The sequence below is a fragment of the Lissotriton helveticus genome, chromosome 10 (genome assembly GCF_964261635.1).
Source record: "Lissotriton helveticus chromosome 10, aLisHel1.1, whole genome shotgun sequence".
Taxonomy (NCBI): domain Eukaryota; kingdom Metazoa; phylum Chordata; class Amphibia; order Caudata; family Salamandridae; genus Lissotriton; species Lissotriton helveticus.
In genome coordinates, this window is record NC_136071.1 from 812,039,064 (window position 1) to 812,053,358 (window position 14,295).

Sequence of the window (14,295 nt, forward strand, 5' to 3'; positions counted from 1 at the left end):
ATCTCAAATATCTTCCTGTTATACTTCAAGAGGAGCAACCTGTCAGTTGATTCCTTTGTGTTCTACTGCAGCTTCCCAGAGTGTTCTAAAGAACAACTAGAGTGCTAACAGTCTTACTTATGACAAAATTATGGCACACCTGAAGCCATCTTGAATGGAATAAACTGGTAACACTTAAAACATTTAATTTACAAAGGAGCTAAATGAGGGGGTTCATTTTGTCATAGAAATTATGGTTGGTGCTGTAGAAAGATACGTTAGGACATGGACATGTTTTAAGTGAGATCTCTAATATCTTCCTGTTGTACTTCAAAAGGAGCAGCTTATCAGTTGATTCTTTTGTGTTCTACTGCAGCTTCCCAGAGTGTTCTAACAGCTAGGGGCATTTTCTCAAGCCCCTATCGCCACAGGAATGTCACTTTTTTGACATTCCCGTGGCGATAGGGCCAGAGCCCTATTCTCAAGGCAGCGTTAACGCACTTAACCTGGCTTAAAGCCATGTTAAGTGGCTTAACGCTGCCTTGAGAATAAGGCCCCTTTCACGCTAAACTTAGCGTGAAAGGGGGCGTGCAGTGGGTGTTGCGGTAGGCATACTACCGCAACACCCACTGAATTCAACGCTGCCACCTAGGCTAATACCAAGGGCGGTGATGATAGGTGGCAGCGCCGAACTTAAGACCAGAAAAATTCTGGTCTTAAGGTGGCGAAACGAGGAGAAATGCTTAATTTTGCCAAGTTTTTGCTATGTCCATGTGTGCTGCTTTGTGCAGCACACATGGAAATAGCAAAATGCCATGGTTTGTTTATGTACAGGAAGGTGTCCCTTCCTGTACATAAATAAACCTTTTAAAAAATGCATTTTAGGTTTGTTTTTGTGCAGGAAGGGACACCTTCCTGTACATAAACAAACCTCCCTGCTCGCAGACACCCTTGCACTCTGGTGCAAGGGTGCCTGCATTGGCGTTAAGTCGTGAGACTTAGCGCCGTTGCAGGGGGAAAAGCCAGGCTGCATCACATTCTTGAGAATTGGGTGCAGCCTGGTATTTCCAAAGTGGCGATGACAGGCGTTAAGCCAAGGAGGCCAACACCTCTCACCATCACTACCTCGTGAATATGCCCCAACTAGAGCGCTAACAGTCTTACTACATACCCCCTCTTACTACTGACAAAATTATGGCACACCTGAAGCCATCTTGATTGGAATAAACTGGTAACACTTAAAACATTTAATTTAAAAAGGAACAAAATGAGGGGGTTCATTTTGCCATAGAAATTATGGTTAGTGCTGCAGAAAGAAACATTAGGGCATGTTTTAAGTGAGATCTCAAATCCTCTTCTATTTCATTAGAAAATTCTGACATGCAGACTGAAACAATCAATTTCAACACCAGCAGCAGACTTCCAGTTAACTCCTTGGTGAGCAGTAGCTTTACTACAGTGATCTAATGAGCAACTAGAGTGCTGCTAACATTCTGAATTCATGGCAAATGTGTAACACATCTGAATGTATTCTTGATGGAATCAAAGTAAACAACTGAAAGCAATTCCTAATGAGGAGACTGCAGTAAATGAGGAAAATAGGAAACTTCATAAAAAAAAGTCTCCCAAGATGGCCACCAGAGAGCAAAAGAGCCCAAATGTAGCACAAATATCACCCAGATGTAGCCAACATATAGCCCAATGACAGAAGTGTGCAAAACACTTTTTTTTTGTTTTTGTGTAGTTTTATATAGGGCTGACTGCTCAGGTATTGGAGCGTTGCATCTTACTTGGACCCCTTATTGCATATTTTGGACGAAGTACATGACATTGATCTTGCGAAACATTGAACTTTACTATTCTGTTACCCTGAAGTTGCTCTGAACCGGGCTTTGTAACACCCGTTTTTACCTACTGGTTTTAATTAATTCTCACTGTATTGTATTATGAAAGAGCATTTACTCTTTTTATGTACACTTTTATGATCTATGTTTCTAAATCAGATCCAATAAAGTTTATTAAACTTAATTAAAGTCTCCCAAGATGGCCACCAGTGAAAATGGAGCCCAAATGAAGCACAACAATCACCCAGATGTAGCCCACGTATATCCCAATGACAGAAGTGGGGAAAACACTTTTTATCCTTTGTGTTTCGCAGTTTTATATAGTGCAGGCTGGTCAGATATTCGAGTACTTTACATGAGCATTGGTTACATCATACAATGACAAATTCATTTTGGTGGGCCACACTTAGCAAATGGGGGCCTCGAGAACACTGATGTGGCTGTAGATGGGGCCGGGGGACACCCGCTCCTCACCGAGTGACCCCGGGTGCCGCGACTCACCAGATCCGGCCCTCCCAACTGCCAGGAGTGAAGCAGGCCTCATGTTATGGGCCCGAGCTACGCCGTTGGCCGCTTTGCAGGTTCTGGATAAACTTGCGCCCTTGCGGGCAATGGAACGCCCGAGGCAAGGTGTAGCTGCAGCATGTCTTCTGGGGTCTGCAAGTGTAGGTGGTAGCGGTAAACTCGCTGGGGCCCGAAAGTGTATGTTACGCAGGTCAGCAGTCTCCCAAATCGTGCAGCCAGCCCATGTGACAGCCCCAGCTTCTCACCGCCTTAGATCGCAGGAGCCGCGCAGAGGCCGGAGGCTGCTCGCCCGTATCCTGTCTAGCAGGCAGGTCATCGTTCCGTTCCCAGTCCAGAGCACCGTGTGGTCTTGTTGCTTCTGCCGGGGGATCTGGATGCTATAGGTGCGTTGGTGGATGCTATAGGCCCTGTGAGAGCAGTGTTCGAGCAGAATGCGTCCGCTCACTCCGCCATCTTGGCCACGCCCTAACCTTTCACTTTAAAGTAATGTGTAGTCCATTATTTATGTTGATGTTTGCAATCGTAAGTATGTTTATTATGAACAAGTCACATTGAGGAACATACAGGTACGGCGCTCCGGGACCAATATATGCTGAAATTGAATTGTATGCATTTTAACACTTGTTTTCTTTTCTTTATTGTATGAATTCCCGAATGTTCGCATTGTGACCAGGCCAATATTGCGGACAGCATTTTGGTTTAATGTAATATGTAGTTCTTTGTTATTTTTGGCAACTGGAACCATTTCTACATTTAAATAAGGAAGCTGCAATGACGTCTTGTATCGTGAGTAAGGTTTGGACTAGCTGAAAAACGTGGATTGCACCCTTTGTAGATTAAATACTTCCAAACTACAACCCGAGTGCTGATTCCTTTCTTGTAAGAGTGAGAGGAGATTGAATATATACATATATATGTATTCCTCTCTTGCTTCTTTCTGCAGTTCTCTTGCCTCTTTCTTCACCTCTCTTGCCTCTTTCTGCACTTCTCTTGCTTCTTTCTGCAGCTCACTCTCTTCTTTCTGCACCACTATTGCCTCTTTCTGTACCTCGCTTGCCTCTTCCTGCAGCTCTCTTCTCTCTTTCTGCAGCTCTCTCTCATCTTTCTACAGCTCTCTTGCCTCTTTCTCCACTTCTCTTGCCTCTTTCTGCACTTCACTTGCTTCTTTCTGCGCCTCTCTTCCTGTTTCTGCACCGCTCTTGCCTCTTTCTGCACCTTTCTTCTTCTTTCTATACCTCTCTTGCTTCTTTCTGTACCTCTCTGGCCCCCTTCTGCTCTTCTCTTGCCTCTTTCTGTACCTAACTTGCCTCTTTCTGTGCTTTTCTTCCTCTTTCTGTACCTCTCTTGCCTCTTACTACACCTCTTACCTCTTTCTGCCCCTCTCGTGCCTCTTTCTGCATGTCTCTTGCCTCTTTCTGAACATCTCTTAACTCTTTCTGTAGCTTACTCTCTTCTTTCTGTACCTTGCTTTCCCCTTTCTGCATCTCTTTCCTCTTTTTGCAGCTCTCTTCCCTCTTTCTGCAGCTCACACACTACTATCAGCACCTCTCTTGCCTCCTTATGCACCTCTCTTGCCTCTTTCTGCAACTCTCTTGCCTCTTACTGCATTTCTCTTACCTCTTTCTGCAGCCCACTCTCTTCTTTCTGTACCTCTCTTGCCTCTTTCTATACCTCTCTTGCTTCTTTTTGCACATTTCTTCCTTTTTCTGCATTTCTCAGGCCTCTTTCTGTACGTTTCTTCTTCTTTCTGCACCTCTCTTGTCTCTTTCTGCACTTCTCTTGTCTTTTTCTGTACCTCTCTTGCCTCTTTCTGCACCTCACTCTCTTCTTTTTACAACTCTCTTGCTTCTTTCTGTGCCTCTCTTGCTTCTTTCTGCACTTCTCTTGCTTCTTTCCCTGCTCTTGCCTCCTCCGACACCTCTTACCTCTTTCTGCACCTCTCTTGCCTCTTTCTGCACGTCTCTTGCCTCTTTCTGAACATCTCTTACCTCTTTCTGCAGGTCACTCTCTTCTTTCTGCACCTCTCTTACCTCTTTCTGCACCTCTCTTCCCTCTTTTTGCAGCTCTCTTCCCTCTTTCTGCAGCTCACACTCTTCTATCAGCACCTCTCGTGTCTCCTTATGTACCTCTCTTGCCTCTTTCTGCACCTCTCTTGCCTCTTACTGCAAATCTCTTGCCTCTTTCTGCAGCCCACTCTCTTCTTTCAGTACATCTCTTGCCTCTTTCTACATCTCTCTTGCTTCTTTCTGCACCTGTCTTCCTTTTTCTGCATTTCTTTAGCCTCTTTCTGTACCTTTCTTCCTCTTTCTGAACCTTTCTCGCTTCTTTCTGCTCCTCTCTTGCCTGTTTCTGCGCATCGCTTGTCTTTTTCCATACCTCTCTTACCTCTTTCTGCACCTCACTCTCTTCTTTTTACAACTCTCTTGCTAATTTTTTGTGACTCTCTTGCTTCTTTCTGCACTTCTCTTGCTTCTTTCTGTACCTCCCTTGCCTCTTTCTGGACCTCTCTTGCTTTTTCTGCACCTCTCTTGTCTCTTTCTGTGCTTCTCTTGTCTTTTTCTGTACCTCTCTTGCCTCTATCTGCACCTCACTCTCTTCTTTTTACAACTCTCTTCTTTCTGTACCTCTCTTCCTTCTTTCTGTACTTCTCTTGCTTCTTTCTCTGCTCTTGCCTCCTACTACACCGCTTATCTCTTTCTGCACCTCTCTTGCCTCTTTCTGCACGTCTCTTGCCTCTTTCTGAACATCTCTTACCTCTTTCTGCAGCTCACTCTTCTTTCTGCACCTCTCTTGCCTCTTTCTGCACCTCCCTTCCCTCTTTTTGCAGCTCTCTTCCCTCTTTCTGCAGCTCACATTCTTCAATCAGCACTTGTCTTGCCTCCTTATGCACCTCTCTTGCCTCTTTCTGTATCTCTCTTGCCTCTTACTGCATATCTCTTGCCTCTTTCTGCAGCCCACTCTCTTCTTTATGTACCTCTCTTGCCTCTTTCTACACCTCTCTTGCTTCTTTCTGCACCTTTCTTCCTTTTTCTGCATTTCTATGTCCTCTTTCTGTTCCTTTCTTCCTCTTTCTGGACCTCTCTTGCTTCGTTCTGTACCTCTCTTGCCTCTTTCTGCACTTCTCGTGTCTTTTTCTGTACCTCTCTTGCCTCTTTCTGCACCTCACTCTCTTCTTTTTACAACTCTCTTGCTTCTTTCTGTGCCGCTTTTGCTTCTTTCTGTACTTTACTTGCTTCTTTCTGTATCTCTCTTGCCTCTTTTTGCACCTCTCTTGCTTTTTTCTGCACTTTTCTTGCCATTTTCGGCACTTCCCTTGCTTCTTTCTGTACTTCTCTTGCTTCGTTGTATGCCTTTCTTTCCCTTTCTGCACATGTCTTACCTATCACGGTGTAGTTAGAAATTAGCATTTAAAAAATCTTAGAAATTCTTTTTAAAAATCCAGGTTTCAGGTGTGTTATAGCTAGAAATTAGCATTTAAAAAACCTTTGAAATTCACTGAAAAAAACATAGGTTTCAGGGATGTTATAGTTAGAAATTAGCATTTAAAAAACCTTTGAAATTAACTGAAAAAAACATAGGTTTCAGGGATGTTATAGTTAAAAATTAGCCTTTAAAAAACCAAAGAAATTCACTGAAATTATACATAGGTTTCAGGGACGTTTTAGTTTAGTTGGACATTTCACTCATACAAAAGCAGAGAAATATGGCTGTTATAGTTAGTTGAGCTAACTATAACTCGCGCCCCCGTAAAGCACTGATGATTACTTCACATATTACATCATTCATGACATGGTCAGTGACATCACTGATTACATCACTCATGACATCACTGATGACATCTCAAATGACATCACTAATGACATTATCCAGGGACTATGTGTTTCTTTAAAGTTTAAATATTATTTTTATTTATATATATATATATATATATATATATATATATATATTCACTGAAAAAACCATAGGTTATAGACCATATATAGTTAGGAATTAGCATTTACAAAACCTTGAAAATTCACTGAAAAAACCATAGGTTATAGACCATATATAGTTAGGAATTAGCATTTAAAAAACCTTATTTTACTCACACAAAACCATTGAAATTCCATATATAGTTAGTTGCACTAACTATATATGGCGCACCCGCAATCCACTGCTGATCATGTCACATATTACATCATTCATGACATGGTCAGTGACATCACTGATGACATCACTGATGACATCTCAAATGACATCACTGATGACATCACTGATGACAACATCCAGTGACTGTATTTTTCTGTAAAGTTAAAATATGTCTTGAGTGGATGTATAAGTGTCTGGATGAAGGATTTAGTAGGTGCATGACTGACTGTATGAGTGAGTGATTAAATGTGTCTCACTGAATGCATGGGTTAGTGACTAAACTGTCTTAATTTGTGCATCATTATGTCTGTTGTTCTGTAAACTGCTGCATGTGTTGATCATTAGCTATACGAGAGGCTATATGTGTTATTAATTGGTTGCCCAAGTATTTCTATGGGAGATTGAGTTTGTGTGGGGGTGGCTGGAAGGTGTGAGACTCTATGCATAGATGTGTGAGCAGTTTATTCACTAGGTGTATGAGTTCAAGAGTGCATGTGGAAACAGCTACATGGGCAATTGACTGTGTGCATGAGTGTATTGATGAGTGAATGGATATCTCAATGCTACATGTCATAGTAAGTACATATGTAAAACACAGTACATGTGAGAGTTGGCATATATAAATAACTGTGCATGAGAGCCACTGAATGAGTGAGTGGTTGTATCGATCATTGTGAACTTGTATCAGGGATTGTATAAGAGAGTAAATATGTGTTAGTATATGTTTCAATAAGTAAGGTGTGTTTAACTGTATAGTTGAAGAAATGGAGGTGAGATTGTTTCTTTGCATGACTGACTGGGTGTGTGAGTAACTCCATGGATGAGTGGCAGTGTGTGAGTTTCTGTATACACTGAGTGTATCTAAGGTTATATTAGAGTCTGAAGAGGTTTATCGTATTAGCACAAGAATGATGTCAAATGAGATGTCATCAGTGATGTCATCAGTGATGTCATTTGAGATGTCATCAGTGATGTCATCAGTGATGTCACTGACCATGTCATGAATGATGTAATATGTGACATGATCAGCAGTGGATTGCGGGTGCGCCATATATAGTTAGTGCAACTAACTATATATGGAATTTCAATGGTTTTGTGTGAGTAAAATAAGGTTTTTTAAATGCTAATTCCTAACTATATATGGTCTATAACCTATGGTTTTTTCAGTGAATTTTCAAGGTTTTGTAAATGCTAATTCCTAACTATATATGGTCTATAACCTATGGTTTTTTCAGTGAATTTCAATGGTTTTTTAATAGCAAATATCATAAGCTGTCGAATGTCAAGTACGTGGTAAGTAAAAACATTTTCGTGTTTATGCACACTGATCTGCTTTGAATGCTGCCCCCCACCCCTCATTTCTATTAGGAGTACTCTCTCTTTGCAGATAGTGAAGGGTAGTTAACGCAGCCCTTTGCCCCCTTTGTAATCCGTCGTGCCTGCTTCTCTCTCCATTTGATTGATTGTTCTCTTTGGTTCATTCTCTATTTACAAACAAGCACAGAGTCGCAATACTCTGTTTAGTCTTTGCAGATAGCGAAAAATCGTGTAAAAAAACAAAAGGAATCGAGCAAAATCAGTAGGCCACTAATGGGATCTCTTTTTGACCTCGCTAAAATAGAAACATTAGGAACAACCTGTTGAAAATAGCAATGCGTATGTACATAAGCGGCGTTCATTTGTGTTCACAGTACCCCTTGTTGATTGTTTCAATCGAGCATTGAATTGTTCGATGTTAATTCTCTTAAGGATCTTCTCTACCTGCAAACGAGGAAGAATAGGAATATTCTCTCTCCCTTTGCAGATAGTGAAGGGTAGGTAACGCAAGCCTTTAACACGTCGTACCTATTTCATTCCTCATTGATTGATTGATTGTCCGAACATTGACTGTTTGGGAATTAGTTCTTTTTGGAGGTATTCCCTGTTTGCAAATAAACGTAGGAAAATCTTTGCAAGTAGTGAAAGGGTACGTAATGCGGACCTTTCTCCCCCGTTGTAATCTGTCATGCCTATCTACTCCCCACTGATTGATGCACCTGTTTCACCCGGACCATTTACTAGACATACGTCATCTGGCCCGACCAGAGAGCACCCCTAGTGAAAAGGACATATGCAATAATAACGAAGTGATCACTGTATCCTGTTAACAGAAACTTTAGCATGAAACAACCTGGAAAGAAAAGAATAGGAAAACGAAAATCAGTAGGCCACTGATGAACATGAACTTTTATTAAACAACGAACAAAGAAACGATAACATAACGTAATGATAAAACCTATTAATGTCCTAGAAACAAGAAAACGTTAAAATATGCCAGTGGTGAGAGACCAGAAAAACAGTAAGAGAAACCAAATCACCCCTCGCTGTCCCACCGCCTGCCACGCCAAAAAAATCGATAGACTAGGGAAAATGCAAGTCAGTAGAACATCCGCCCCCACTCTGGAAACTTCCAAGGTGGGGCAGGGTTCCGGCTACGCCCAGCCGGGAGCAGCCCATATAAGGCAGGTCCTGCTGCCACGCCTCGGCCAGGAGATCCTAACGTAGGGTGTAGCCGGAGGAGAGGCCGAGACCAACGGGACCCGGCCAGGGGATTGCCTTTACAACGCTGAACAGTTGCAGGGGGGGGGAATGTCTCCTCGACCCTCCCCTCTCTCTCCCAGTCCGGCCGCGGTGGCCCTTGAGAGTTGCAGGTAGTCCCGCCACATGCTCTTCCGGTCCGGCCACCAACGGTCGGGGGGCCGAGGCCGACGGAATCCGGCTGCAGCCGATAAACCAAGAAACCCGTTCATGGGGCCAGAGCCAGGGGCGTCCGGCCGACATCTACCGGAAGCCCGGCCCGAAGACGGACGGGACACTTCTTCTTTCTTGTATAATTGCTGCAACAACCCTGGGGGGGGATGTCTTGCACATGCCTCCGACCCCCCCCCCTCGTCCTCATCGCCTGGTCCGGCCATAACAAATCTCAAGCGAGACGCCGTGGGGTGCACTGGGAGGGAGAGACGGTGCGAACAGGCCTCTCCCGCCTCCCCAGTGGAGGCTTCCCAGCTGCACCCTCAGCGGTCCAGGCGCCCGGAAAAGAGTTCTTCCACTGTGGCCATGCTGCAACGTCTCGCCCGGCAGGGTGGAGCCCGTCCGCTCATTTGACCCCGCGATCGCCAGTAGCTACCGAACTCTCAAAATGGCGGTCGACCTGGCAAGAGCGGGCCCAGCATAAAGAAATGGCCCGGTCACTGGTTGACTCCACCACCGTAGTCCTCCACGACCTTGAAGATTCTAGAGGAGCCGCGGGAGTCTCCGACCCCCGATGGGGAATGACTGCCATGATCACCCGTGGAGTGACGAAACTGTATCCGCGGGACGTCGGCGCCAGCCTCACTTTGAATTACTAGAATCCTGCAGACCTCACTTCCGGTGAAAGCACAGTGTGACCCGGTAGGAAAAATTGTTGCACCCCCTCCCCTTTTTGACTGATAGTTCAAACCACCGATCCTTTCCTTTGCCCTTTTAACGGAACTTTGGACTGCCTCCCCCTCTTTTACATTTTCTAGAGAAAACAAAACATTAACCACTACATTAGCATAGCAGTTGACACCAGAACTGTTTTCAAATTGAAAACCAACAACATCTTCAACAGAATCCTTTTTGTTTCTGCTGTGACCCTGCTCCAGCACAGGCATTGTCCCCAGCAGTAATTCTGCAATGCCGGTAAGAATAGCTGTGGTGCCTACTGGACTCACTCACCCCCGCGGCGCCCCACGCCGTTATTTGCTGGGCGGCAACTTGCTAGACATCACCTTCGTGACATCCAGATTTCAGCGCGTTCTGCTGCCTTGGAACTATTCGCACAACAGACCGCTACTGACAAGAATATTTCATTATTGGTGCTGTCAATTTCAATAAATCTATTGGATAATTCAAAAGAAATTGCCACGGTCTCTTCGTTGTTTAAATGTTTTTACTGTTTTTGTTTTGTTGTATATATTTATATGTTATTAAAGTTTTATATTCCTACTACTTTGTTGGAGTGCTATATATTTTTTATGTGACACATAATTGTAAAAACTTTGATGTACAAAGAGTCATTCCTGGAATCTTCCGCTTCAGGCTCGGTCCCCTCCCCAATCACAATACAGGATAGTTTTCAGATAGTAGGAACACGTGTGGTGTGACGGATCTCATCGGGTGTGGGCCTTGATCTACTATAACTCCTTTGAAGAGGGGTGATTCTTTACAGCTGGGGCCATAAACTACATCTGCAGGGCTAGCTGATAGCCTGGACAATCGGACACAGAGGAAGAGGAGTGTCACAGGGTGCGGTAGTGAATAGGGCGAAAGGGAGGTGTCGGGCGGGCACAGTGTGATTCTCAGGGAAGAGCAGCGCAGATGGGGGGAGGTTTATTGCCCATGCATAAGACAGAGAGCGGGGGTGACCAGTGCCTGGGGAAGATGCTTGCGAGGGTGAGGAGCCATGCTACGAATCGACAGCGTGCAGAGAGTGGGTCTGGTCAAGACATCTAAAATGGCTGCCGTGCACGACAAAAGTGTGGCATTTCAAAAAAGGCAAGATGGCGCAGACAATGTTTTTCAACACTTCCTCATTTCCTTCGAATCGAACGTTAACAGACGTTGGGGCATATTACCAAAGTTAAGCGATATTTATCGCTAACGATGCTTACCAACCAATTTTTTACCACTAAGCATCGTCAGAAATTATCGAAGATAAACCTTACTATTATCAAGGTTTATCGCAAATGCGATAATAAACGGCCGCAATGCATGAATATCGCTAAAAACTCAGCGATATTCATGCATTACCGAGCTAATACTCTTAGCCATGTTATCCACCTCCCATTGGATAACATGGCTAAGAACTGCTCAGGGCAGGTGTTACTTTTTGGAGATATTCGCGCTTAGCGCGAATATCTCCAAAAGTTGGTAATAGGAGATAGATATCTTGCATGTTGTAATGCAAGTTATTGTGGTATATGGAACTCATACCATAATCTCTCAGGAAAGCAGAAACTGATCCTTTTGGGACCGCCTAAAAAGGCCTAGGGGGTGAGGAGTACTCTACTTTGCCCCCTTTTCACGTTCCGAACTATTTTATTTTACTCTCTTCTGTAATTACACAAAATACCAGCGATAAGATGCATCGGAGACACACAGTGAGAGAAAGGAGGCCGGAGATGAAGAAGACATGTCAAATACACATTGGAGATAATATAGTGGCAGAAGGGAAGTAAATATGAGTAAACTTACCATGTAACATAAAAATGTTGCACTCTATACTATAAGTCTCATTTTATACTACAATCACTTCGCTACAACCTCATAAATTAAAAATAAAAATAAATAATGTCTCAAACAATTTTTGATTTCTAAATATAAATTTATTCTTCAGAATTTTCTAAATTTGAAACAACTAGTAACATGTCCTCATCAGTAATTTCCTCTTCAATCATCTCATCTGGAATCTCCTCATTAAAAGTCTGCAATGATGATTCTTGTAACTCTATGGTCTCCAAACACTCGATAAATTCGCCATCAAGAGATTGATCAAAAAAATCATTCAAGTCATCTCCTCCTTCTGACAATATTTCATTATTGGTGCTGTCCATTTCAATCAATGTAGTGGAATCATTCAAGTCATCTCCTCGTGACAATATTTCATTATTGGTGCTCTCAATTTCAATCAATGTAGTGGAATCATTCAAGTCATCTCCTCCTTGTGACAATATTTCATTATTGGTGCTGTCCATTTCAATCAATCTAATGGAATCATACAAGCCATCTCCTCCTTGTGACAATATTTCATTATTGGTGCTCTCAATTTCAATCAATGTAGTGGAATCATTCAAGTCATCTCCTTGTGACAATATTTCATTCTTGGTGCTGTCCATTTCAATCAATCTAATGGAATCATACAAGTCATGTCCTCCTTGTGACAATATTTCATTATTGGTGCTCTCAATTTCAATCAATGTAGTGGACAATTCAAAAGAAATTGCCACGGTCTCTTCATTGTGAGCCATTTTATTTTGAAATTGCTTGCTGTAAATTGCAGAAAAAAATAATCACTTTCATTTATCGTTTTTAGTAATACATAATATAAAACTAACTTCATCAAGTATTTAGTATAACAGAAGGACTGCAAATAAATAACAGAAAACATTTTTCAAATTATCTTCAAGTGTACAACATAGTTCCCCTTACAAATTAACAACTCACCTTTTTAAAAGTAGCAGAAGTGTTAGTACTGTGTAAATCAAACACCAGAAATTCACCACCAAAAATTCCTCACAAATGTACCTCAGACAGTAGTATCACAAAATGGCTGTGGTTTCCTCTCATTTGACATATATACATAACCAATTAACTTTCATCACACACAAATACAAAACCAAAGTAACATTTTAATTGGTTCTAAATTTCAACACTTTCAAATGTGTTTTCCCCATGCAATTTTCCATAGGACATTTACATACGTCTACAGCCTGAATGGCTGAACGGAATTACACCAAACTTGGCAAAATGGTACATCAAACCTAAGAGGTCAGGAAGGATCTACTATGCCCCCTTATGGTCATTTCCCCCTTCGCTTTGGCCTCCTCTTGTCTCTCAATCCTACCGAGAGACAAGATGGCGGCCGCTACGGACTGTTTGGAATGTTGACAGACGCCGGAGAACCAATCAGCTTCGCAAAGCTCCGTAACGCGAAAAGTACGCGAAGCGGAGCGCTGTTACAGATATATATCTTTTTTTGAACGTTAATTTCTCAAAATCCACTGGAGCACATATATTGAGACCTAGCAAAGGCACATCGGGCTACCAGTCCCTAATATTTTACCAAGTTTCGTGCAAATCCATTCAGCCGTTCGATTATTATTATTATTATTTTTTTTTGCCCCGCGGGGCCCTTTTAAAACCTCCACATCAAACCTAGGGGGTCAGCGAGGATCTACTATTCCCCCTTATGGTCATTTGCCCCTTCGCTTTCGCCTCCTCTTGTCTCTCGATCCTACCGAGAGACAAGATGGCGGCCGCTACGGACTGTTTGGAATGTTGACAGACGCCGGAGAACCAATCAGCTTCGCTTCACAAAGCTCCGTTGCGCGAAAAGTACGCGTCCTGGGACGCTGCCCGGTCCGCTGTTACAGATATATATCTTTTTTTAAACGTTAATTTCTCAAAATCCACTGGAGCACATATATTGAGACCTACAAAAGGCACATCGGGCTACCAGTCCCTACAATTTTGCCAAGTTTCGTGCAAATCCATTCAGCCGTTCGGGCTAAAAGTGAGGCCAACCGCCCTATGGAAAACTCAATGTTAAAAACACGTTTTGGGACCCCCCTTTTTTCTCGGCCCCCACTGGACGAACCCCCCCCAAATTTTCAAGGGCTGCTCAGAAACAAAATGTGCCATTTTCCTGAAAATTTCAGCCAATTCCGTCCACAAACGCCAAAGTTATTAGACATAGAATTTTCAAAAAACCCATAGAGAAAAAATCCTAACTATATATACCTACTGGCGACCGCCAGTAGGTAATATATATATATATATATATATATATATATATATATATATATATATATATATATATATATATATATATATGCCAAGGTGTATTGAAGAATGATTGATTGTATAAGTGTCTGAATGGATTATTTAGTAGGTACGTGACTAACGGTAAAAGTGAGTGATTAATCATGTCTAACTGAATGCATGGGTTAGTGACTAAACTGTATGAATGTCTGTATTAGTCTGTCAGTTGGTGTGTAAGCGGCTGCATGGGTTGTTGAGTAGCTACATGAGTCTC